Consider the following 23,193-nt stretch of genomic DNA (forward strand, 5'->3'; position numbering starts at 1 on the left):
AGTGTGTGTGTGTTTAGAAGCTAAGGAGAAAGTTTTGGCTACATCCTCCAGCAACATTTTTATATCCAAACTTCTAGCAGCTAATATTGCTATGTTATAGCACCAAAGTTTCTAGGAGTCATTAATACCAGCAGCTTAAACTTCTAAAGGCCAATTGTGAAGCACTTGAAAGACCTCACCTTCTCCGCCAGTGGTCTAAATACAAGAAGAATAGAGGGAGTTTTGATTCATTACAGGCTGTTGTCCCCAGACTCCAAGATAGCCTCACATGGTCCTCACCTTCTGGTATTGACACCTTTAAGTAGCTCCCCATTATTATTACTATTATTATTTGTAAAGAGTTTTCTACACATCTGTTATATCAGTAAAATTGATAATAAACTAATGTATGTATATGTATGCATTCATTTCCTGCCCCTCCCCCCACAGAGCACTAATTATTAAACTTTCACCAGGATATTACTAAATATGAAAGAGTGAATATGCAGCCTAACTTGGGCTAATAATTTGAGACTTTTCTGTAGGGAGTGGGAGCCATCAGGAGTTCTTGAGGAGAGGCAGGACATGATTAGATTTGCATTTCAGAAAGTTTATTTTGGCTGTGATCTGGAGGGTAGACTGGGGATGAGGGAGACAGGGGGTAGAAATCACTTAGAAAGACTGTTCAAGTTCAAATGCAATTAATAACATCCTAAATGCTAGGCATTAGGCTAAAGAATTCCTTATGCTGTTTCTTTTTCTCCTTATGGCATCCCTTTGAGGTAGACCTCATCACAGGAGAGGCTCTGGGGCTAGATGGAAGGAAATAGATTGAACAGGGTTTGCCAACTGTAGTTTAGGTGTGGATATCTTTGCCCATCTGGAATCAGTCCCTCCAGTGAAGAGAGATCCATCTGGATCCTCTGAAGAATTACCTCTCACATTGAATGTACCTGGCCACTCAAGGAGTAGTCACATCACCCAAGCTGGGCCCAACAGATTCTCTATCCTTGTATAAAAATGCAAGAAAGGGGTGTGGGGAGTGCCTGGGTGGCTCAGTCGGTTAAGCATCCAACTTCGGCTCAGGTCATGATCTTGTGGTTTGTGAGTTCGAGCCCCACATGGGGCTCTGTGCTGACAGCTCAGAGCCTGGAGCCTGCTTTGGATTCTGTGTCTCCCTCCCTCTCTCTCTCTGCCCCTCCCCTGCTCATGCTCTGTCTTTCTCTCTCTCAAAAATAAATAGCATTAAAAAATTGTTTGAATGCAAGAATGGGAGACTAGGTGGAAGACATTTATTCTAGTAGTAGTGCTTAGCATAGCTGGGTAAATAGCTCTGCTCATATCTAGACTGCGTGGGCTTTTGTCCTCTTTCTTTCTTTTTTTTTTTTTAAGTTTATTTATTTATTTTGAGACAGAGAGAGAGAACACTAACAGGAGAGGAACAGAGAGAGAGGGAGAGGCAGAATCAAACTAAGGAACTGTGAGATCACCACCTGAACCCATATCAAGAGTCTGTCGCTTAACCAACTGAGCCACCCAGGCTCCACTGTCCTCTTTCTTTCTAATGCTTATTTTATTTTCTTTTTGAGACAGAAAGAATGAGCACAAGCAGGGAGAGGCAGAGGGAGAGGGAGATAGAATCCCAAGCAGACTCCAGGCTCTGTGCTGACAGCACAGAGACCGATGTGGGGCTTGAACCCACAAACGGTAAGATCACGACCTGAGCCAAAACAAAGTCAGATGCTTAACTGACTGAGCCACCCAGGTGCCCCTGTCCTCTTTCTAAACCTAGTCTCAGCCTCCAAACCTTCTCTCTTTGCTTTAGTTTTCCAGAATTGGCCTGCACTGGACTGCACAACCAAAAATCTTTCACCAACACAGTGACCGATTAAGACTGGGCAAAACTGAAGAATCCTTTATGTTTCAGAAGACAGTAAACAGTTTGAATTCTGAAATGCCACTGACACAGGGTCTACAATTTGTTCAGTGGATCTCTTTCTCTGGGGAACTAACTCCATTTTAATACACATGTAGGGTGGGTTTCCCGAGTTTGCAAGAAAGGGAGCCTTGGCTTTTTTTTATTTCTATCACTTCCACCCTCAAGCTGCACTGAGTTGCATATTAATGGTGGCTTGGCAGACCCCTGCCCAAGAGGCACAGGAGCATGAAAGACACACATACGTGTGTGTGAGGTGTGCTATCAAAGGCCACAGGAACATCAGTAAGAGGGAAAATTGACACGGGGACAGAATCCACCCCTGATCAAACAGAAGGTCTTGACAAACCCTCATTAGAGAGGGCTTTATGCTGTGGCCTGACTGAAATGTTTTGGTCTGCAAGGATCCCGATGCAAAGGTCAAAGTGGCCTTGCAGTCAGGTATTCTAGATTCTCTTTCTGTGGAGCAGATGAAGGCAGGCCTTAAAATCAGCCAGGATCAGACCCGGGGCCAGTAGGAGTGCTTAATCAGCTGCCCTAGGTTCCAGGCAGGAAAATTCTGCCTGCTGACAAGGAGACATTAGTGATGGAGACCATAAATGTCAGTGACCTCCACTCTCAACTTCTCTGTCAAAAGCTCTCCTTGGCAACAGATCAGGGGGACAGGTTGCCACACTGGTCACATCTGGCTGTGTCTATGACAGAGATTAAAGTGACAGACCTAGAAGTATGAGAAGCCCACTTACCAGTTTCCATCTTAGCAGCCCTCTGCTTGGCACTGGGGGTGCTCGATAAACATTTGTGGGTAAAGGGTGAGCAGAGGAAGAAGGAGGGATCTGTCACCACCCAGAGCCTGGCAGGGACCATCTTCTCTTTCTCATCATTGCAGCTCTTGGGCCTTTGGTTCAGAGGGAAGATTTTTCCTCCTGTCCCACTCCTGCCCTTCTATTTCCAACATGCTGAACTACATAGAGGTCCTCGTGGAGGCAGGTGGAGATCTGGGACTCTCCTAACAATGTTTCCCGCAATTTATCTTGGGGACTCCTTGAAAGATAAGTGCAGGTAGGGCTCCAGCCTGGAGCCTCTATTTTATGTATATTCTAGCTTTGCCTATAACAGTAACTTCTTCAGGGGTCAGTCACTTCATTTGTTAAAAAAGGGATAAGCCGCGTATTCTAAGGGTCCTGTTGAACAATCATCTTCCATGGGTTAGGCTGGACAGAATCATGTCACCGCTTCCCTGTATAAATGTGTCTTTACTTAAAACACAGGTTCCCTAAACAGTGTTCTGTACCTTCCGCTATTGACAACTGTCTTTCATGTTGATACTCTTATAACCTTGCCCTGACATTATCAAAGTCCAGAAAGCAAAAGCTTGATGCCAGAGATAACAAGGCAAAAGCACTCAGCACACAGTGCCTGAGTCACGGTCATGCACTAACAGCCACCTCAGCCACCACAGCCAGGGGACTCAATCTCCCAGTTAAGCCATTTCCTGCAGCAAAAGCCCACATTTCTTGACAGAGGCAACCATTCAAAGCTGCCCTCTCTGCCCTTTCAAATTTAATTTGTTTCAAATCTTGTAGGAGCCACAGAATTATTTCAGGATTGGAGTCAAATGAAAACAGGTGTGCTATTCTTTTATCCCCCCCACCCCCACCTCCCCTTCAAAAGGGCCTGATTAGGCGCCAGATTAATCAGACCAGCCAATGGGGACAGAGGAACCCCTTTACTCTCTTGAGCACTGGTGACCAGGACGCTAACCCAGATTCCTGGAGGCACCAATGTAAAAGCCCTGACCCAACTGACCTTCCCATGCCCCAGCAAGTGCCTGTGAAGCAGGAGGACAGGGCTACCCGACCAGGTTATGGCATCACTCACCCTGTGCCAATTGCCTTTTCTGCTCCAATGCCCGTCGGCCTGGCCCTGAGAGCCAAGGCCTGGTGGTCTAGCTTTCCAAGATCAACCTGAGCTCTGTTCTTGGCTCTCTCAGCATTTGCTTTGGCTGCTCAATTTAGGCCAGCCTTCCCGGTGTGTCAATATTCAGGGGGCTAAGCACGGAAAACATTCACAGAGTTTAAGATGAGATAGAAAAATCTTATTCAAAAAGCAAATTGGAGTTCACCAAAAAGTCACACCAGAAAGGAAAAAAAGTGGAAAAAGGAAGAAAAAAAGAAAGATTCCAAACGTGCAGTCCTGGGAAGGGAGCCGTTTGTACTAAGAACCACTGCTAATGGAGATTTTTGTCTCAGTTCCTGCTGTGGAGGAATCCCAGGCTCAGACCTAGGGTGTCTTTGCTCATCTATCTGTACAAACACCTTGGTTTCCATATTTCTTCTCATGACTTTATATTTATTTATTTACTTACTTATTTTTAATTTACATCCAAGTTAGTTAGCATATAGTGGAATAATGTTTTCAAGAGGAGATTCCAGTGACTCATCCCCTATGTATAACACCCAGTGTTCATCCCAACAGGTGTCCTCCTCAAAGCCCTTTGCCCATTTAACCCCTCCCCCCACCCACAACCCCTCCAGCAACTCTCAGATTGTCTCTGTATTTAAGTCTCTGATGTTTTGTCCCCCTTGTTTTTATATTCTTTTTTCTTTCCCTTCCCTTATGTTCATCTGTTTTGTATCTTAAATTCCTCATATGAGTGAAGTCATATGATATTTGTCTTCCTCTGACTGACTTATTTCACGTAGCACAATACCCTCTAGTTCCATCTGCGTTGTTGCAAATGGCAAGATTCCATCCTTTCTGATTCTTCTCATGACTTTAAATTCCATCTCGATGCTGACATTCCCAAGCTCAAATCTTCAACCCACACCTCTCTCTTGAACATGAGACCATATAACAATAATTGACTTGCAATCTCTTCTTAGCATTAAAATATTCAAATCCACTCTCCCCTAAGTCTACTTTTCCCTTGGTCTGCCCTATGGCAATGCCATCCTTTCCTTTTTTCAGGCCAAGAACTTTGGGGTTATTCCTGCTTCCTCTTCCCACACCCCATCTGTCAGCACATCTCATCTGTCCTACCTTCACAATATTTCCCATGTGTAACCACTTCTTGCTATTTATGTCACCACCACACTGGTACAAACCACCATCTTCTGCCTGAAAATTAAAGTAGGCTCTTGGGGGGCACCTGGGTGGCTTAGTCGGTTAAGCGACCGACTTCCGCTCAGGTCATGATCTTGTGGTCCATGAGTTCGAGCCTCACGTCGGGCTCTCTGCTGACAGCTCAGAGCCTGGAGCCTGCTTTGGATTCTGTGTCTCCCTCTCTCTCTGACCCTCCCCCGTTCATGCTCTGTCTCTCTCTCTCTCTCAAAAATAAATAAACATTAAAAAAACTTAAAAACAAAAAGTAGGCTCCTGGAATATCACCCTACTCCCTCTGTCCCTTCCACACTCACCCTGGCAGCACAGAGAAATGAAAATGATTCTTTTAGGATGTAAGTTAGGTTGTATCACCACCTGCTCAACACTCTCCAATGGCTTTCCCTTTCACTCATACTAAGAGCCAAAGTCTTTGCAATGGCCTTAAATCTGTTTTAAGGCCAATATCTGTTCCTTGTCCTCATTCCCCTGCACTTAACCTCTGATCTCACCACCTACCTCTCTCCTCCTTGTTCACTCTGCTCCAGCCACATTGGCCTCCTGGATGGTCCTCAAACCTCCAGCCATTGTGCCACCTCAGGGCATTTGCCTTTGCTGTTCCTTCTGTGTGAAATGCTCATCCCCTACGTGTCTCCTTCTAGTTTTCTCCCTCAGTAATTTTAGTGCATTTTTAAGTGTCACCTTAACAGAAGTGCCCTCTCCAACCACTCCACATAAAATTGGAATGGCCATACATTCCACCGCTCCATTTGCCTCACGCCCTTACTATTTTGCTTATCCTGCTTTGCATGTTTATGAAGCAATTATTTCTACCTGGCTTATTATATACATGTTTATTTGTTTATTTTCTGTATTTTCCAACTAGAGAATAAGCTCCAGGATGATGTAGCTTCATTTTATCCACTACCGTATCCTCAGAATCCAGATTAATGTCCCCTACATGGTGAATATGAGGACATAGTCTTCTAGATAACTAATACCAACCACCCTTCGAGTCTTCTGGCACCCTCAACTTTTCTTTGCATGACTATGCCAGTTTTAAAGGTGGAACGTGAGACCCAGTCCTGACCAATTAGAGCATTTCACGTCTCCCCGCTCTCCATCCCATTTTTCATGATCACGTGAAAATCAGAGCCACTGAGGTGCAAAGAACTTCTCTCTGACACCTGGGTGGAAATATTGCTCTTCTTCATTGAGCTTTAAGCTAACAAGGTATAGAAAGGACTGAACATGTTGTAGCCATTTGGTTGTGGTGAGGAGAGTCTGTGAAGCCTTTGAGATGAATTGATGGGGAACAGTCAGAAATCTTGGGGACACAGATTCTCTTGACCATGACTTATTCATCTCACATAGAGAGCACTGAACTTCAGGGAGAAAATAGAAGGCCAAAAAATAAGGCCATCTTCTTTGCCCCTGTCCTCCTGCTGAGCTTTCCCAGGTCCACCATTTAGAACTGTAAAGATGTTCTAATCTAGAACAGAGACGGCATCTTATAGTCAACTCCAACTGACTTGTGGTGGTTACCTGGAGCTTAATGTACAGAGAGGTACACAGGCCGTGGGAAAATGTGCCATGATTAACTAGTAATGTCTGTTATGAATACAAAAGGGGAGAGTGGTGCATATTAGTATAGATTTTTTCCATCTACAAAAAATCATGAAAATTACATAAAGCATGGATATACTTTCATGGATAAAGCATGAAAACAGAGCTAATTTCAGGGACAGAATCCTTACTAAATACGTATATCATGAGGGCACACAGGAAGGGGGGGGGAAGGTATGATTAGATTGAGGGGAAATTCAGGGATGGCTTCTGGCAGGTGAAGCATGAATGGAAGCCCAGAAGTACAGACAGCTCATAGACTGATTTATCTGGAGCAGAGGAGCCATGTCGCAGAGAAATTTGAGATAAGACTGGAGATTTCCACCAGGGACAGCATAATTGACAAGGGCCTTGAATGCTAGACTGAAAGGGGGGATTGGCTGCAGGCAGCAACAGGGAGGTTCTGTCGGGTCTTGAGCAGGTGAAGGTTGTAATAAGATCGATGTTTGAGGCAGATTATTCTGTCAGTTGTATCCAAGATGAATTGAAGCCATGGGAATCGGTGGTGGGGAGGCGGGTTAGCATCCTGCTGCCATGAGTCAAGGAAACGCACTCTGGAAAATGTCTTAAGCAGACCTGTCATGAGTATGACCACAGACTCCTTAGCTGTGTCCAAACCTATGTCATGGACATGTTTAGAGAAGTTTCAGAACCTCCACAGAGCTTTCAGAGTAAATGACCTGAGCAATTGTGGAAGGTCCTTCAAGTCCATTTACTTGACAGTGGCCAGGGCAAGGAAAGAGGCAATTCTGAAAAAGCTGTTAAAGATTCTGGTGTGAAAGGAATTTGGGGCATTTTGTTACTGTGGCACCACAGAGTCGGTCTAATAGGGTCTCCTGCTGAAGTGTCTGCTGCATCATTGAAAGGGATGATTTGTTAATTATCAATTTCACTCATGTTAGGTCAGCCATGGTAAGGGCATGAGGTGCAAATGAAATGTCACAGGGTGCAGGCTGGTAAGAAACCAAAGCAAACAGATGAATATAGGGGAAAGGAAAGCCAAATAAGATAAAAACAGAGAGGGAGGCAAACCATACGAGACTCTCAAATATAGAGAACAAACTGAGGGTTACTGGAGGGGAGGGGACTAGGGGATGGGCTAAATTCATGATGGGCATCAAGGGGGGCACTCGTTGGGATGAGCACTGGGTGTTATATGCGAGTGATGAATCACTAAATTCTACTCCTGGAACCATTAAACAAACAAACAAACAAACAAAAAATAAAACAAAAACCAAAACAAACAAACTAAAACAAAGCCAAGTATGGCACAGAAGTGGAGAGGTCATTTTCTAGAAAAACAGCAGATACTGTGCTCTCACTGGCAGTTTCCATCCACAAACGTGGGCTAACCACTTGCAATTTTTAAAGAGAAGTTCTCTATCTACAGTTTTATGTAAAATGTCCTGATGTTTGTTTTTAACTCGTTGAATCGTCCATTTAGATTCCTCAGCTCAGAAACTATACATGTGGGTTTAGACACTATTATTGGGGCTAGTCCTTGATTCAAGAGAAGCAGAAGATGAACTTTGAAGCAGGCAGCCTGGAATAAAATCTTGGCCTGCCCCCCTTTTTCCTCTGTAAACCTGAACAAGGGAACCCTCAGCTCCCAGCTTCCATTCCATTATTTGTTGAATGGCGATAGTAAGAGTGATGATTGGATTCACTGGCGGTTACTAAGTACCAGGTACTGTTTCAAGGGCTGTCCTTGTATTACATCATTTTTCTCTGTTTTCCAGATGAGGAGATTGAGACACGGAAAGCTGAGGTGGCATTTCACTGGACCATGATAACAGTGGATGGGAAGCAGCTGGGATGTTTGCAAAACACATTGTAGCATGAATTCTTTTTTCCCCTTTTGTTGAAATATAATTGGAATGTAATACTGTTTCATTTTAGCTGTACATCATAATGATTTGATAAGTGTATATATAGAAAAATGATTACCACAATTAGTTTAGTTAACAGTCATCACGTCACAAAGTTACAACTTTTTTCCTTGTAAGAGAACTTTTAAGATCTACTCTCTCAGCAACCTTCAAATACACCATACAGTTTGTTAACTCGGGTCACCAAGCTGTATACTACATCCTCAGAACTTATCTGCCTTGTAGGTGGAAGTTTATACCTCCGACCATCTTCACCCACTATTAGTTTTATTATTAGTGTAATGGAAAATAAACGGCCTTTAAAAATTCTAATTTCTGGCAGCTGCTTCTGCTGCTGGGGGACTGTCATACTTCCTTTCTTGAAAGGCTCTTTATTTAGGAAGATGCCTGAAAAGTCCTCCTAGTGTCTAAATGCTAAAGCTTCTGAGGGATGGATACTCAGTAGAGTATGCTGAACCATTCTACTAAATAGTGGGGGCTTTGGGGGGGGTGGGGGTCCAGGAGAGGAGGCTGAGCTGAGAAAATGAGGGGCCAATAAGAAGAAGGAAGGTGGGGGGGAGGGCACAGAAGAAGAGCAGCTCAAGCCACCCACATGTCTAGGGGGAGACTGGGGGACTGGGAAGTTGGTCAGTGAACTTGCCTGGAGCAGGACTAGCAGAGGAATTGTAATCACTCCCTTCTATGACCGCTGAGAGGAGTCAAACGTTGTGCTTGCAGAGAATGCTTACAGATGCAGAGAGAAGAGGGGAGGGGAGGAATAGGGAGAGCAATAACTAACACTTAGGGAGCTTTTCGTCTGTGCCAGTCCTCTTCCACCTGCTTTCTGCTCATTTAGTGCAGACAACAACCTCAGAGGAGGTGTTTTATTAGCCCTATTTTATAGATGGAGAAACTGAGGCAGAGTGGATAAGTGGATTGCCCACAGCCATCCAGCTACAAGTGACATCACCTGTGCCCTTAACCTCTATGCTATCTTGAAAGACAGATCCAACTGCAGGAGAGGAGATGCCTGTAAAAATGAGGATTCAAAGGAAGGAATTAGCAAGAGTAAGAGTGACTAAGAGATGTGTAAACCCCCTGGGAATCCCCAGGGACTTTGGGAGGCTCAAGGAGGATGTGGCTAGTTGTTGGTTTTCCACTGAGCTGTGGTGGGTCTTGAACCATTTTAATTTAAACATTTAAACAAGGTGATACAGCTTATGTTGATCTTTGGGTGACACTGTTTATTTTCATGATTCAAATTGGGTATGCAAGTGACTAAAATCCATCATTCAGAAGTTAACCTTCTCCTCCACCAATGGCCCTGTGCTGATGCATGATTAATATGTCCAGATAGTACATTCCAAGTGGTGATAGCTGCTTGCCCAACTGTGGGGAGAAGCTAATAACCCCAAAGAAGCCTCCTAGGCATCAGAGTAAACCCCAAAGAAGCCTCCTAGGCATCAGAGTAAACCCCAAAGAAGCCTCCTAGGCATCAGGGTAAACCCCAAAGAAGCCTCCTAGGCATCAGAGTAAACTTAGTTTCCAGGACTTTCTGAATGAGGAGGGGGAGAGACCATTTTGTTATGCAGAGGCTTATCAATCGCTTTCAAAGACACGACTAATACCCAGATCTAAAAAGAGAAAATGGTGGAGCATTCATTAGGGAGGCTTTGATTTTATCTGATCAGGAGGGAAAAGAGAGACAAACCTATTACACTGTTTTGAACTTTGTTAATTTGTATAACACATGCTACTTATGTTCTTAAGGAGGCAAAGATCCACACGATGGACACTTTTTTTCTTATTGATTTACCAAGAATTGGGGCATTGCAATTACTTTCAAGAGACGATTTAACTTACAAAGATGGAAAAATCTTTGAATGAAAATGCTATCCATCAAAGGTAAAAAAAAAAAAAAGTTAAGGGTTGTCACAGAGGAAAATGAGACAAGCATGATCAAAATGCAATGTGTTTAACTCATAAAGAGATCACGCGGTCTCAGGATGTGTTCATGTGTGGTCACTAACATTCTCTTTTTTTTCTTTTTTTCTCTCCTCCCCCTCATCTTTCTCCTCCTCCTCCTGCTCCTCCTCCTCCTCCTTCTTTTCATTCTTCTGCTTGCTTCTTCTTCCTCTTCTTCTTGCTAGTAATCCACCGAGCAAGAGTCAAAAGCTTTTATTTTACTGATGATCCACTGTCAACTTTGCAAGCATAGAAGCAGACAGCTCCTTTCTGCCGGCCTTTTGTTTCCCAGATATGACAGGGGAAACCAGAGGGGGAGGCTTACCCATGAACTATGACTTTCTTAAAATATACCCATGCAGGGGTGCCTGGGTGGCTCAGTCGGTTAAGCGTCCGACTTCAGCTCAGGTCACGATCTCACGGTCTGTGAGTTCGAGCCCCGCGTCGGGCTCTGGGCTGATGGCTCAGAGCCTGGAGCCTGCTTCAGATTCTGTGTCTCCCTCTCTCTCTGCCCCTCCCCCATTCATGCTCTGTCTCTCTCTGTCTCAAAAATAAATAAAAACGTTAAAAAAAATTTAAAAAATATACCCATGCAGGACCTCAAGAGAAATCCCATTTTCTCTCGTTAGGAATGCATTGCTCTTTGCACTTAGTATACACTGTGCATCTACCTTTCTGTCTTGGAAATTGTACACATGAAGCAACTTCGAGTGGCAACTGGGCTGAAGGGTTGGCACAGGTGGTGAGCATTTACAGAGAACCACATCATGTGACCTCAAAAGAGATGTGCCGCTTTTAGGTGGAATTTTGTTGTACTGATTGTGGTGAGCTCCACGAGAGGCAGAAGGGAGGGGGAGAATACTCAAAGTGAGAAAAAAGCACTTGTGGAAGCTCAGAATTAAACAAAGACGTCTTGTTGAGTATTAAGAAACAAAAACAATGGATCCAGAGCCATGGAATGGTGCCCAGTGGCCCCAAATGCTCATTTGCTTTTAAGGTTGTTTGGGCTTTAATTAGTGAAGCCTTGACAGAGGGATTAAAAAACTTGAACTTTGAAAAAGAACAATTTTGCAAGGCCAAATGGGAAGAAGGATGAGTGGATGCAGACGGCAATGCATACCTCTCAGCTTGTTTGGCCAAGGATTAGAACTCTACGCTCAGAGGCGGGGCCGGTCGTTTTATTTAAAAGAAAGGTTCAGATCACTTTATTCTACTTCGAGCATGAGATAAACTTACCGTGAAAAAACTTACAGAAATAATGTCCCTCTTTTTGTCGTTTTAATCCTTCTGCATTTATCAAGAGTCAATAGCTCGCATTCCCCCCACACTTGGCCCAAAGTGTATTGAACTTTTTATAGTTCCTCCAAAGTAAAAGCTACTTAATGCATTTGAACCCTCTGCATGAATTGCCGTCTCTGCTTCTACCTGGTAGACTTCTGTGTATCCTCCAAAAAGTGTCCCCCCACGTCATCTCTCTGAATCTTCTCTGAATTTTGTAACATTTACTTAAGTCTACCTCTGCAAGTGCACTTATCCCATCATGCTGCAATTATTGGGTAACATAAGATATATGCAGAAGAATGCATGTAGCATGTATTTTCATTTTAAATAATAATAATAATAAGTCTAAAAACATCTATGAACTGTTTTAAAAAAAATTCAACTGAGTACCTTTTAAAGATCTTTTTGGCTTTACTCAACGATTCGTGGATCAGGATCCCATCTAGTAGACAGAAAGAAGCTCTCAGGGGCTGTACAGAATGAAAGCCTTTTACAGGCAGAAGGGAGTAGGAACAAGGAAGTTATATTAGCAAAAAGTGGATTGGTCGTGGCAAGGTCACTCTCCTTTAGGGAATGGTAGGGGTCAATCAGGCCGATTATCTCACTAGTGTCCATCGGGTAGTTCCTGATCAACTGGTTGAAGATTCCATTTCTGGAAAAGGCTGAAACTGTAATTAAGTGTTGGTTGGGTGACACAGGGCTCAGCATAAGCGATGCCATTTGGGGCCCATTGTCTTGTCAGTACGAAGCAAACAGCTTAGGAAAAGAATGTGCCACTAACTTAAAATTTCCTGCGTGACTCACCTATCTCTCTACCTACTTGCACTGTAGCGGCAACTATTAAAGACGTTTTGTATTTATCACATCCTTGTTTTTCTTTCCAGTTTTACCGCATATGTGTGTATCCTTAAACAACATATTGTTTACTGTTGCCTGTTTGAACCTAATAGGAAGAGAATTATATATGTTTTTAGGATTCATCCATATTGATGAATGAATCATGCATTCTTAGTGGAGCGAAAACTGGTTTTGTCAGCACAGAAAACTCTCACTCTTTTAATGTATAAAGCAAAGATATGCGTACAGTATATAAATAGTTTGTCTATGGTGTTGAAGTTTCATAGGGGGCTATCAGTAAAAAAAAAGTTTGAAAACATCTTTAAAAAATTTTTTTAGGTTTATTTATTTATTTTTTAGAGAGCAAGAGAGTGGGGGAAGGGCAGAGAGAGAGGGAGAGAGACAATCTCAAGCAGGCTCTGTGCTGTCAGAGCAGAGACGGAAGTGAGGCTCTATCTCACTAACTGAAATGTGAGATCATGACCTGAGCAGAAATTAAGAGTCAGATGCTTAACTGAGCCATCCAGGTGCCCAGAAGAAAACATCTCTTAGGGGTATTATAATGAAAGAAAAAAAAAAAGGCTGAGAAACACTCTGTGGGTCACATATTTTCATTGCTACATAGTATCTCATTAGATGGTTAGACCACAATTTATCTATCTAATGTTGGTGTACATATGGTTTGTTTCCAATTGTTTTATTGTTAAAACACTCTTGTGTCCACAAATTAGATAACTTCAATGAAATAGATTGATTCCTTGAAAGACACAATCTACTAAAACATATACACAAGAAATAGACAATCAAAACTCAAAGAATTCTTAATAAGATTAGGATGAAAACAAGAACCTCTCTTCTCATAAGTGCTTTTCAACATCCTATTGGAAGTCCTGGCTAATGCAATAAACAAGAAAAAATTTAAAAAGGTATAGACATTGGGAAGGAAGAAATAAAATTGTGTTTGTTTGCAGGTGACTTGATTGCCTTTATAGAAAATCCAAAAGAATCACCAAAAAACTGAAACTAACAAGAGATTATAGTAAGGTTGCAGGATATAAATTAATATACAAAAGTCAGCTGCTTTCCCATATACCAGCAATGAAATTAAAAACACATTGCCATTTACATTAATAATACCCCAAGAATGAAATACATAAGTAAAACCTAACAAAACGTATACAAAACCTATGTGAAGAGAACTATAAAACTCTGATGAAAGAAATCAAAGTATAACCAAACAAAGAGATATTTCATGTTCATAGATTGAAAGACATTATCACCAAGATATTAGTTCTTCCTAACTTGATGAATAGATTCAACAAAATCACAATCAAAATCCCAGCAAGTTATTTTAGGTATATCAACAAACTGATTCTAAAGTTTATATGGAGAGGCAAAAGACCCACAATGGCCAAGTCAATAGTGAAGTAGAAGAACAAAGTCGAAAGATAGATGCTACCCAAATTTAAGACTATAAATCTGCAGTCATCAAGACAGTGCACTGTTGGCAAAGAATAAACAAATAGATCAACAGAACAGAATAGAGAGACCAGAAATAGAACCATATGAATATCGGTGACTGATCTTTGACAAAGGAGTAAAGGCAATGCAATGGAACAGATAGTCTTTTCAACAAATGGCGTTGGACAACTGAACATCCACATGAGTCTACACACAGACCTTACACCTGTCACAAAAATTAAGTCAAAATGGATCAGGGTGAAAATCCCAGAAAAAGTCAAAAATTGAAAGTTTACCGTTAGAAACTCCTTTGAGATAAGCTTTTAGACTTGAATGACATAATAATAACAGCAGGAGCCCAATAACAGAATTTTGTCTTCCACCACCTAGTTACCCTCTAAAAATCATTTCATTGCCATAAAACTCCTGTTGAGCAAAGGTGAAACTCACATTTTGAATGATATTAAATATTAAAGTGCAGGGGCGCCTGGGTGGCTCAGTCGGTTAAGCCACCGACTTTGGCTCAGGTCATGATCTCGCGGTCCATGAGTTCGAGCCCCGCGTCGGGCTCTGTGCTGACAGCTCAGAGCCTGGAGCCTGTTTCAGATTCTGTGTCTCCCTCTCTCTGACCCTCCCCCGTTCATGCTCTGTCTCTCTCTGACTCAAAAATAAATATACATTAAAAAAAATTTTTAAAAAATATTAAAGTGCAGCTTTAATTTTTACAACCATATTTTCATTTATCTGCTTGCTCCTACTCTAGCATTTTCTTTCCTCTACTTTCCTTGGGTTTGTTCTGCTGTTCTTTTAAAGTTCTTACTTTTCAGTCTTTCTTTTCTTATACATTTACAAGACATTAAATTCTCTCAGTACTGTTTTACTTCTCCCATTATTTTTCAGTTATACATATTTTAAAATTTCCATTGTGATTTCTTTTTATATCATGTGCCTCCCCCCCAATGCATATGGTTATTTTAATTGTCTTTTTGTTATTGATTTCTGACATACTGTGTGACGGTTGGGATTATGGTCTGTGTGATGCTCTGAAATTTGTTAAGCCCTCCTTTATGGCCTAAAAGGTGAAATAGCCTCCATGTGTACTTGGGAAAAAATATATGTTCTCTAGTTATTGGAGTGGTATTCTATCATGTCTGCTAGATCAAGTTTCTTAATTTGACTCCTTGACAGTGAAAGCTATAATTTACTAAGATAAATGTGCTAAGTGTCACCTAGTCTGAAGGTGACTTCTCCATTTTTCTTTGTAGATTCGTTGATATTTGCCACATATATTTTGGTATGTTATTAGGTGCATACAATTTAGAATAATATCATATTCTGTATCTCACTGTTGCTTTTGGCCTTAAAGTCTATTCTGACTAACATTAATTATGCCATCTTTCTTTTTGCTAGTATTTGCCTGGAATATCTGTCAGGGTCCGATTAGGAAAATAGAAACCTCCTTAAATATCTAAACAGAGGGAATTTAATTCAGGAAATGGGTTACACACATTATAGATCTGAGAAACCCACCAGGGATGGTGAGGCAACTCGGAGATTAGCCACATCAAGAAGCTGCTACCACATGTGGGGAGGGGAAGCAAAGGGGAGAAAATGATATCAAAGCCCAGGGGTCATGGCCACCCAGCAGAAGTGGAACCACAGTGACCCAGAGGGGGCTGTAGCAATAGAGAAGATACTCCAGTGCTGGAAATTCTACCTAAAGGAGAGTAGAGACGAAACCACAGGTGATGGCTTCCTATTGTCAGCCCAAACTCAGCCTCCCATTGACCCAACACAGATAAAAAGCCATGGACCCGAAGAAGGCAGCTACTGGACATAAGCACCACTTTGATTTGACCAGTGGAAGCCCCTTCACACTGGCCTCTGTGCCCTTTTGACAGGTCCTCAGCAATCTAACATAGCACAGCCTTACTTTATGACACAAAAACACATTCCAGGCTCATCTTGTTCTTTTTCTGCAGACCTCCAGGGAGATCTTCATTACTCTGCTCTGGTTCTAACAGCTTATGCAGGTCCTCTATTGGGAGCAGAACTTTTCTTAACTGCTTCGACTCTGATTCCTCTTGCTTCCCTAGAGCAGGATAACGAGGACAGGAGTCAAAGGGACATGGCTCAAGGCCTTTTCAAATTTCTGTACCCTGATGTTCTAGATCTGGCTCCTGTGAACTGAGTATAAATGGATTCTGTTTTGGAGTCCAATATGATAATCTTTACCTTCTAACAAAATAGTTTAGTTCTTCCTCATTGTATATTTAGATTAAATTCTACCAACTTATCTAGTACTTTCTATTTGTCCCTCCTATCCTACTTGTTTATCTCTTGTTTTAACCCCTTCTTGCCTTCTCTTAGGTTGATTTCATTTGTTTCCCTTTCCCTAATTCCATTTTTGCCCCTTCCTGCTAGTTTGTGTGTTACATACTTTATTTTTGTCCTTTTAGGGATTACCTTCAATTTTTACCAATCATTTTTAGTTTAACAAGCTTTAAAAATAAAGTCCTTCCAGGGTTCTTGGGTGGCTCAGTTGGTTAAGTGCCAGACTTCAGCTCAGGTCATGATCTCACGGTTTGTGGGTTCGAGCCCCGCATCAGGCTCTGTGCTGACAGCTCAGAGCCTGGAGCCTCCTTTGGATTCTGTGTCTCCTTCTCTCACTGCCCCTCCACCGCTCATGCTCTGTCTCTTTCTCAAAAATAAATAAACATTAAAAAATTTAAAATAAATGAAGTCCTTCCATTTCCACTTTTTTTCCCATTTTTCCTTCCTTTCCTTCACTCCTTGCTTCATCCTTCATGTTTTTGCCCCTTTGTTCTTTTTACCTCCCTTCCCTTTTCAAGTGATTGGGTCTTAAATCCATTAGGTGGGCCTGACAAGGTAGATCTCTACACCAGGATGGAGGTGGCAGAGAGCAACAGAGGAAAGAAGGTGTCTCCATGGGGTGGGGGGGGGGGGGCAGATCCTGTCATGTGACAGCCTGGCACAGGGTGTTGAAGAGAGTGTCCCTGGAGGAGGTTGCCTGGAATAAGGTATAAGAGCCTTATCAGAATGTGTAGAGCAACCATATGGAAGAGAAATTTGGTGAAGAGTGTTGAAGCTTGAAGTGGGTGGGTTGGTTGTACCCTTTGGAAGGAAATCTACATAGGACAAGGAGGTATCTATGTAGGAGGTGGGAGGTAGGGGTGGGGCAGGAAGTAAAGTCAGGCTTCTGGTTCTGCATATTGAAAGTTCAAGAATGGTGAAGAGAGTAGTCATGTGGGGAGGCAGGCTGTGGACTGCTAAGGAGGGCTTCTAGTCAAGATGGTGGTTCTGTATAAGGTGTCAGACCCAGAGCAGGGTGAGGAAGATCTCTCTGAGGTGGTTACAAATAAAAAGCAAGAGCCTGGAACATCTTTTCATGCCATAAAGTAGGAAAGTACTCAAAAAGTTCTGGGGACATTTCAAAACAATACAACAGTCACCTCAAAGAGCTTTTCATTGATAAAGTTGAGGACAATTTAGACATCAAAATAAATAATGAAAATAATGGATTATTAAGCATTTAATAAAATAAGAACTCATGAGTCCATATGACATAAATTAATTAATTAATTGAAATATTGATGAAGAATGACATATTTATGTGGTTTCATTACACTTTCTATTAAGTACTTTTTAACTACCAAAGAAAAAAAAAGAGTAGCTTTTCTACAATGAGTGGAAAAGCTTGGCATGTATCACTTTAATCAACTGATCAGGTTTAGCATTCTTCAGAAAAGGACAACCACAGGACAGGATGCAATAGCATCGGTTCTGTGTTATTTCTGCCAAAGATGTATTAGCTTAAATCTAATCATGAGGAAACATCAGACAAATCCAAATGAGGGACATTCTACAAAACAACTGGTCTGTAATTTTCAAGTGTCTAGGTCATGAAACTCAGGGAAAAATTATTGAACTAGACTAAAGAGATATGACAAGTAAATGCAACACAGGATTTTGAACAGGATCTTTTTGCTACAAAAGATATTAGGACAGATGAGAAAATGTGAATAGGTATGAGGATTAGATGGAATAATGTCTCAATGTGAATTTACTGATTCTGATGGTTACTTTGGCTATGTAGGAGCATGTTTTTGTTTGTAGGAATCACACATATAAGTATTCGGGAGTAATGGAGCATCAGGTATGCTACTTACTCTTAAATGGCTCAGGAAAAAAAAATTATTCTGTAAGTTGGAAAATACATTTTTAAAGATGGTTAAAATTTTTATGTTTCTGTGAATCACTTTAAAAGAGTTTAGATCACCAACTCTGTTCATCTCCCTCTTGACTTAATACTATTGTACTGGGTTTTCATTATAGCTTCTTGATTTATTTTTGCCCAGTATATATATTTTTAACTTTTTTAATGTTTATTTATTTTTGAAGGAGAGAGACAGAGCGTGAGTGGGGGAGGAGCAGAGAGGGAGACACAGAATCTAAAGCAGGCTCCAGGCTCTGAGCTGTCAGCAGAGCCCTACGTGGGGCTCGAACCCATGAATTGTGAGATCATGACCTGAGCCGAAGTCGGATGCTTAACTGACTGAGCCACCCAGGCACTCCATATTTTTTTTTTTTTGTCCAATATATTAAACATTATTGTTTTATACATCCAGTTTTCTCTAAATTTTCCCGTATGTTTATATTTTCTTTGCTAACAATTACTTTTAATACCATGGGCCTTCCTTCTGAGGTTTTCATTCTCACAAAAGAAAATCCTTCAGAAGGTCTCTCAACAAGAGAGCATCTGTTGGTAGCACACCTTTCTGTGTACCTGAAAATGTTTGTATATAAATCTCATTCTTGAAATACAGTTTTGTAGGTTATAGGATTCTAAAGTAACAATGATTTTCTTTCAGATCCTTGAGCTATTCTCTGTCTTCTGCTTTCTGCTGCTGATTTTAAGAAGTGTATAGTCATTCTAATTATTGTATCTTTGTATTTAATCTGTATTTTCTTTCTGGATAGTGTCAAGGTTTTCACTTTGCCTTTGGTATTTTTCAGTTTCACTACAAAATCCACAGGTCTTTCTGAATGTGAAGAATGGTATCTATTACGAATTCTAGAAAACTGTCAACCATTATCATATTGAATATTGACTTTTCCCAATTCTCTCAATTAGCAATTCTGAAATGCCAATAAACATCTCTTATACCTTTACAATGTATCTCCTTTGTCTATTAAACTTCTCAGTTTTTAACTTCTGCATTTCTCAAAATTTCAATACTTTTATTTTAAAAACATATTAAAATATCATTTTATTTTCCAAACCAGATAATTTCAACACCTGTAGTCTTGGTGGGTCAGATTCTACATTTGGTTGTTTCTACTGACTTTCAATCATGGTGGTTTATTCACTCATATGTTTAGTCATTTTTTATTGTTGGCTTATGTTCTTTAGAACTATTATCCACGGTAACTTTTTGAAGCTGGTTTAAAGTCTAGTCTTCCAAATAAGTATTTACAGTGTTTCTGCCAGACATCTGGTAATATTATTACCTGAGACCCTTTGAACTACATGCTTACCTTGTGATTTTGGGGGTCCAAATCTGATACTGTAGACTTGAGTTTATAGATGCTTAGGAGAGATATTTCTCCCACTTCTACCCAGAGCCATGACCCAGAAATCTATGTACTCCTACAATCTTTTTGTAGTGTGGGCTTTTCTTTTTCTAGTTCATATCCTGCGAATATTATCTTATAGGGTTTCTACTGGTTTCACGGAAGAGGTCAAAAGCCCTTCAATCTCTTCTCCTCCCATTTCCAGACCAGAAAGCCTCTCAAGTAGAATTTTACTTTGAGATGCAAAAGGACCCTGGTAATTTACCAAGACTGAATTTTTTCTCACCACTCTAAAGTGGTAGGATCTGGGAATCAGACTTGATTTCAAGAAAACAAAAAACTACCCTAGGCACTAATCAAAGAAACTATGGCATTTTTCCACACTTTCAGTATGAAGTAGTTGAGTTTTTTTCCCTTGGCTCTCCCATAGCAATGTGAATCAAAGAATCTAAAGAAAACAACAAAATAACAAACGACATCTAGTATAAAATGTATAATCTAGTATAATCTAGTATAAATCATGACGAGATAATTTCCCCCAAAGTCATTGAGAGCTACCATACTTTCTTCTGCAGTTTCTCCCAAATTCCAAGTGTGTTAATTGTTTATACAAAGAAAACTTGCACAGAAGTTGTTGCTAACTACATGAAAGTTCTTTGAGGGAACAACGGCACCTAGTTCTAGAGAGCCTAGGGCAAGGCTGCTGGGCACTGCAGCAAAGAAAAGAAAAAAAATATAGATTACTTGATTGATTGACAAAGGTGTATCATATAGCCTTTAATTGAGAGGAAACAATATAACACAGAGATAAAGCACATTGACTATGTGTCAGGTCTCATGGGTTCAAATCCAGACTCAGTTACTTGTTAGAAATGAGGTCTTAGGTGAACCTTCTCTAAGTTCAGTTTTTAATCTGTAAAATGGGGGCCGGCGGTGGGAGTGGTGGGAATAACAGTAGCTTTTTTTTTTTTTTTTTAATTTTTTTTTTCCAACGTTTATTTATTTTTGGGACAGAGAGAGACAGAGCATGAACGGGGGAGGGGCAGAGAGAGAGGGAGACACAGAATCAGAAACAGGCTCCAGGCTCTGAGCCATCAGCCCAGAGCCCGACGCGGGGCTCGAACTCACGGACCGCGAGATCGTGACCTGGCTGAAGTCGGATGCTTAACCGACTGCGCCACCCAGGCGCCCCAACAGTAGCTTTTTTAATGAGGCATTTCTAAGCAAATTTGATTGAAATGATTGTTATGGAAAGGATTATGGGTAGTCAGAAAATCTCTCAAGGAAGCAGTTGCAGAGAAGTGGGCCCTTGACCAAAGCCTTGAAAGATGGTGATTATTTGGATAGTCAGAAAGGAACCTAAGAAACATCTCACACAGATGTATTTGTCTTTCTAATTATAGAGAGGTTAGCGGAGCTCCTAAAGCCACTTTGGATTTCAACTTCCCTCCTGATTCATGGAGAGAACACCAAGTAGTACTTATAGACTCTAGATTCATTGCCTGGGATTAAATCATGGAATCATAGGTCTACCTCACTGATAACTTTTTTTTTTTTTAAGACTAAACCTCAGATTTTTTTATTTGAAAAGTGGGAGAGGGCTTACTTCACGGGGTTATTGAAATGATTAAATAAAACAACCCATATAAATAATATATAGGAACTATTCAATAAGTACTTATTTTAAATTCATTTTTTAATTCTTAGTAATATTACCATTTTCTCCAAATGTTTCCTTCTCAAGTCCTGACTCTCTGGAGTATTGCTGAACTTACATGATCTGCCTTCCTCATCCACCCTTTGCCCTAAGTGGAAGAACACATTTCCTGATTAAAGGGGTACATCCCGTGAAGACTGACTGTGAAGGCAAGTCCACAATAGACAGAGAGACAATGTATTCTTGTTCAGAGCAGCCACCAACAGTGATGACAACAGCCCTCAATGGGCTGGGGTCAAAGATCAGCTGTCCCTCTGTCACTTCATTCTTCTTCTGGCTCCCAATGGAGTTCATTAGGAACTCAATCTCAAGTCTAAAATTCAATCAAAGCCCATCCTCACAGGCCCAAGCGAAGGACACCAAATGAACAAATTCATAAGGCAAAACAAAGCCCTCACTCAATCTTCTGAACAGTAAGTTTACCACCCCTTTGGTGGTTGTGGAAGCATGGTGCAGCCACCAGCTAGGTGGGAAATGCTGAGGGAAGTTGGTGATTCAAGCCCTGTGGATGGGGGTTGGAGGTTAGCAGGAGGGCTAGATGGAAATCCTGGACTCCCTCCGGAAATGCCAGAGTGAGGGCCAGCAGTGCTTCTCCAGATGGGCAACCGAGAAAGCTTAAAATGCTGAGTCAAACTAAAAATGGGAAATGTGACCACAGAGGCTGTTTTTGACAAAGCTCTTTTCTTGTCTCAGCCTCATGGGAAACATGCTCCCTTGGAAACCATTGGAGTAGTCGATGCCTTTCCTGCACTTCTCAAGGCACACGCATGACATTTGCCCTGGATGCAGCTGGAACCCATTCTTTATGGCATAGTTTATTCCTCGATGCCATTGTCTGCTGGGAGATTGCCCAGATCCTGAAAGTGTGCAAGCAATACTTTTCAATTACTGTGCAGTCATTCTGACATGCTGTGTGGCCTTCACCAATTTGCTGCACATTCTGTCTTGATAGTACCCACAAAGTAGGCTTCTTGATAGTGTGGATAAAGTAATTTCTCTATTTTGTTGCCCAGAACTCTTTTTTGTAGGCTCAACTTATCAACGGATCAATGCAGATCAGAATATAGGAGAGAGACCACCTGAGTGGTCTCCAATAGAAGACAATGGGAATTAAATGGAGAAATGTGGATGGGGCCCCTGTAATGTGCCTTGGCTAGCAGAAACTCTGCTCAACAAAGGGAAAGATATGGCTAGATCAGAGAAATCCAGCAATCAGATCAGCATGAATGACTGCTAGGTATACCTAATGCCCTTCTTCCCCTTAATGTGGTTGGTTAATTTTTCTTGGAGAACACTCACATTATGAATGCTAACTATTTCCAAGCATTATGCTCAACACTTTAAATATATGGCCTTACTTTTGGCTTTTGGCTCAAGGTGGCAAAGGTGTAACTGTCTTTAGTTGTCCCAAATCCAGGCTCATCCAACACCAGCTGCTTCCACCATGCCACCTAAGGTCAACCCCAATGAGATAAAAATTATATACCTGAGTTGGACTAGTGGGGAAGTTGGTGCCATATCTGCCTGGCCCTAAAGATCAGTCCCCTGGGTCTGTCTTGAAAAGAGTTTGGTGATGACATTGCCAAGACAACCAGTAATTGGATGGGTCTGAGGATTATAGTGAAACTGACCATTCAAAACAGGTCTAGATTGAAGTGGGACCTTCTGCTTCTACCCTGATTATCAAAGCCTTCAAGGAACTGCCAAGGGACAGAAAGAAGAAGAAAAACATTAAGCACAGTGGAAACATCACTTTTAATAAGATTATCAACATTGCCTGACAGATGTGACACTGATCTTTAGCCAGAGAACTTTATGGAACTATT

General features: G+C 41.4%; 1 long non-coding RNA gene across 1 annotated transcript; it reads right to left on the reverse strand.

The window, feature by feature from the left end:
• Nucleotides 1-1,521: 1,521 nt before the first annotated feature.
• LOC123602599 lies at nucleotides 1,522-23,193 on the reverse strand. Its single transcript, XR_006714521.1, has 3 exons — nucleotides 23,030-23,193; nucleotides 10,269-10,275; nucleotides 1,522-1,532 (listed from the first exon to the last, which is right to left on the reverse strand). It is a non-coding gene; the product is annotated as an uncharacterized LOC123602599 (long non-coding RNA).

The sequence above is a fragment of the Leopardus geoffroyi genome, chromosome D1 (genome assembly GCF_018350155.1).
Source record: "Leopardus geoffroyi isolate Oge1 chromosome D1, O.geoffroyi_Oge1_pat1.0, whole genome shotgun sequence".
Lineage (NCBI taxonomy): Eukaryota > Metazoa > Chordata > Mammalia > Carnivora > Felidae > Leopardus > Leopardus geoffroyi.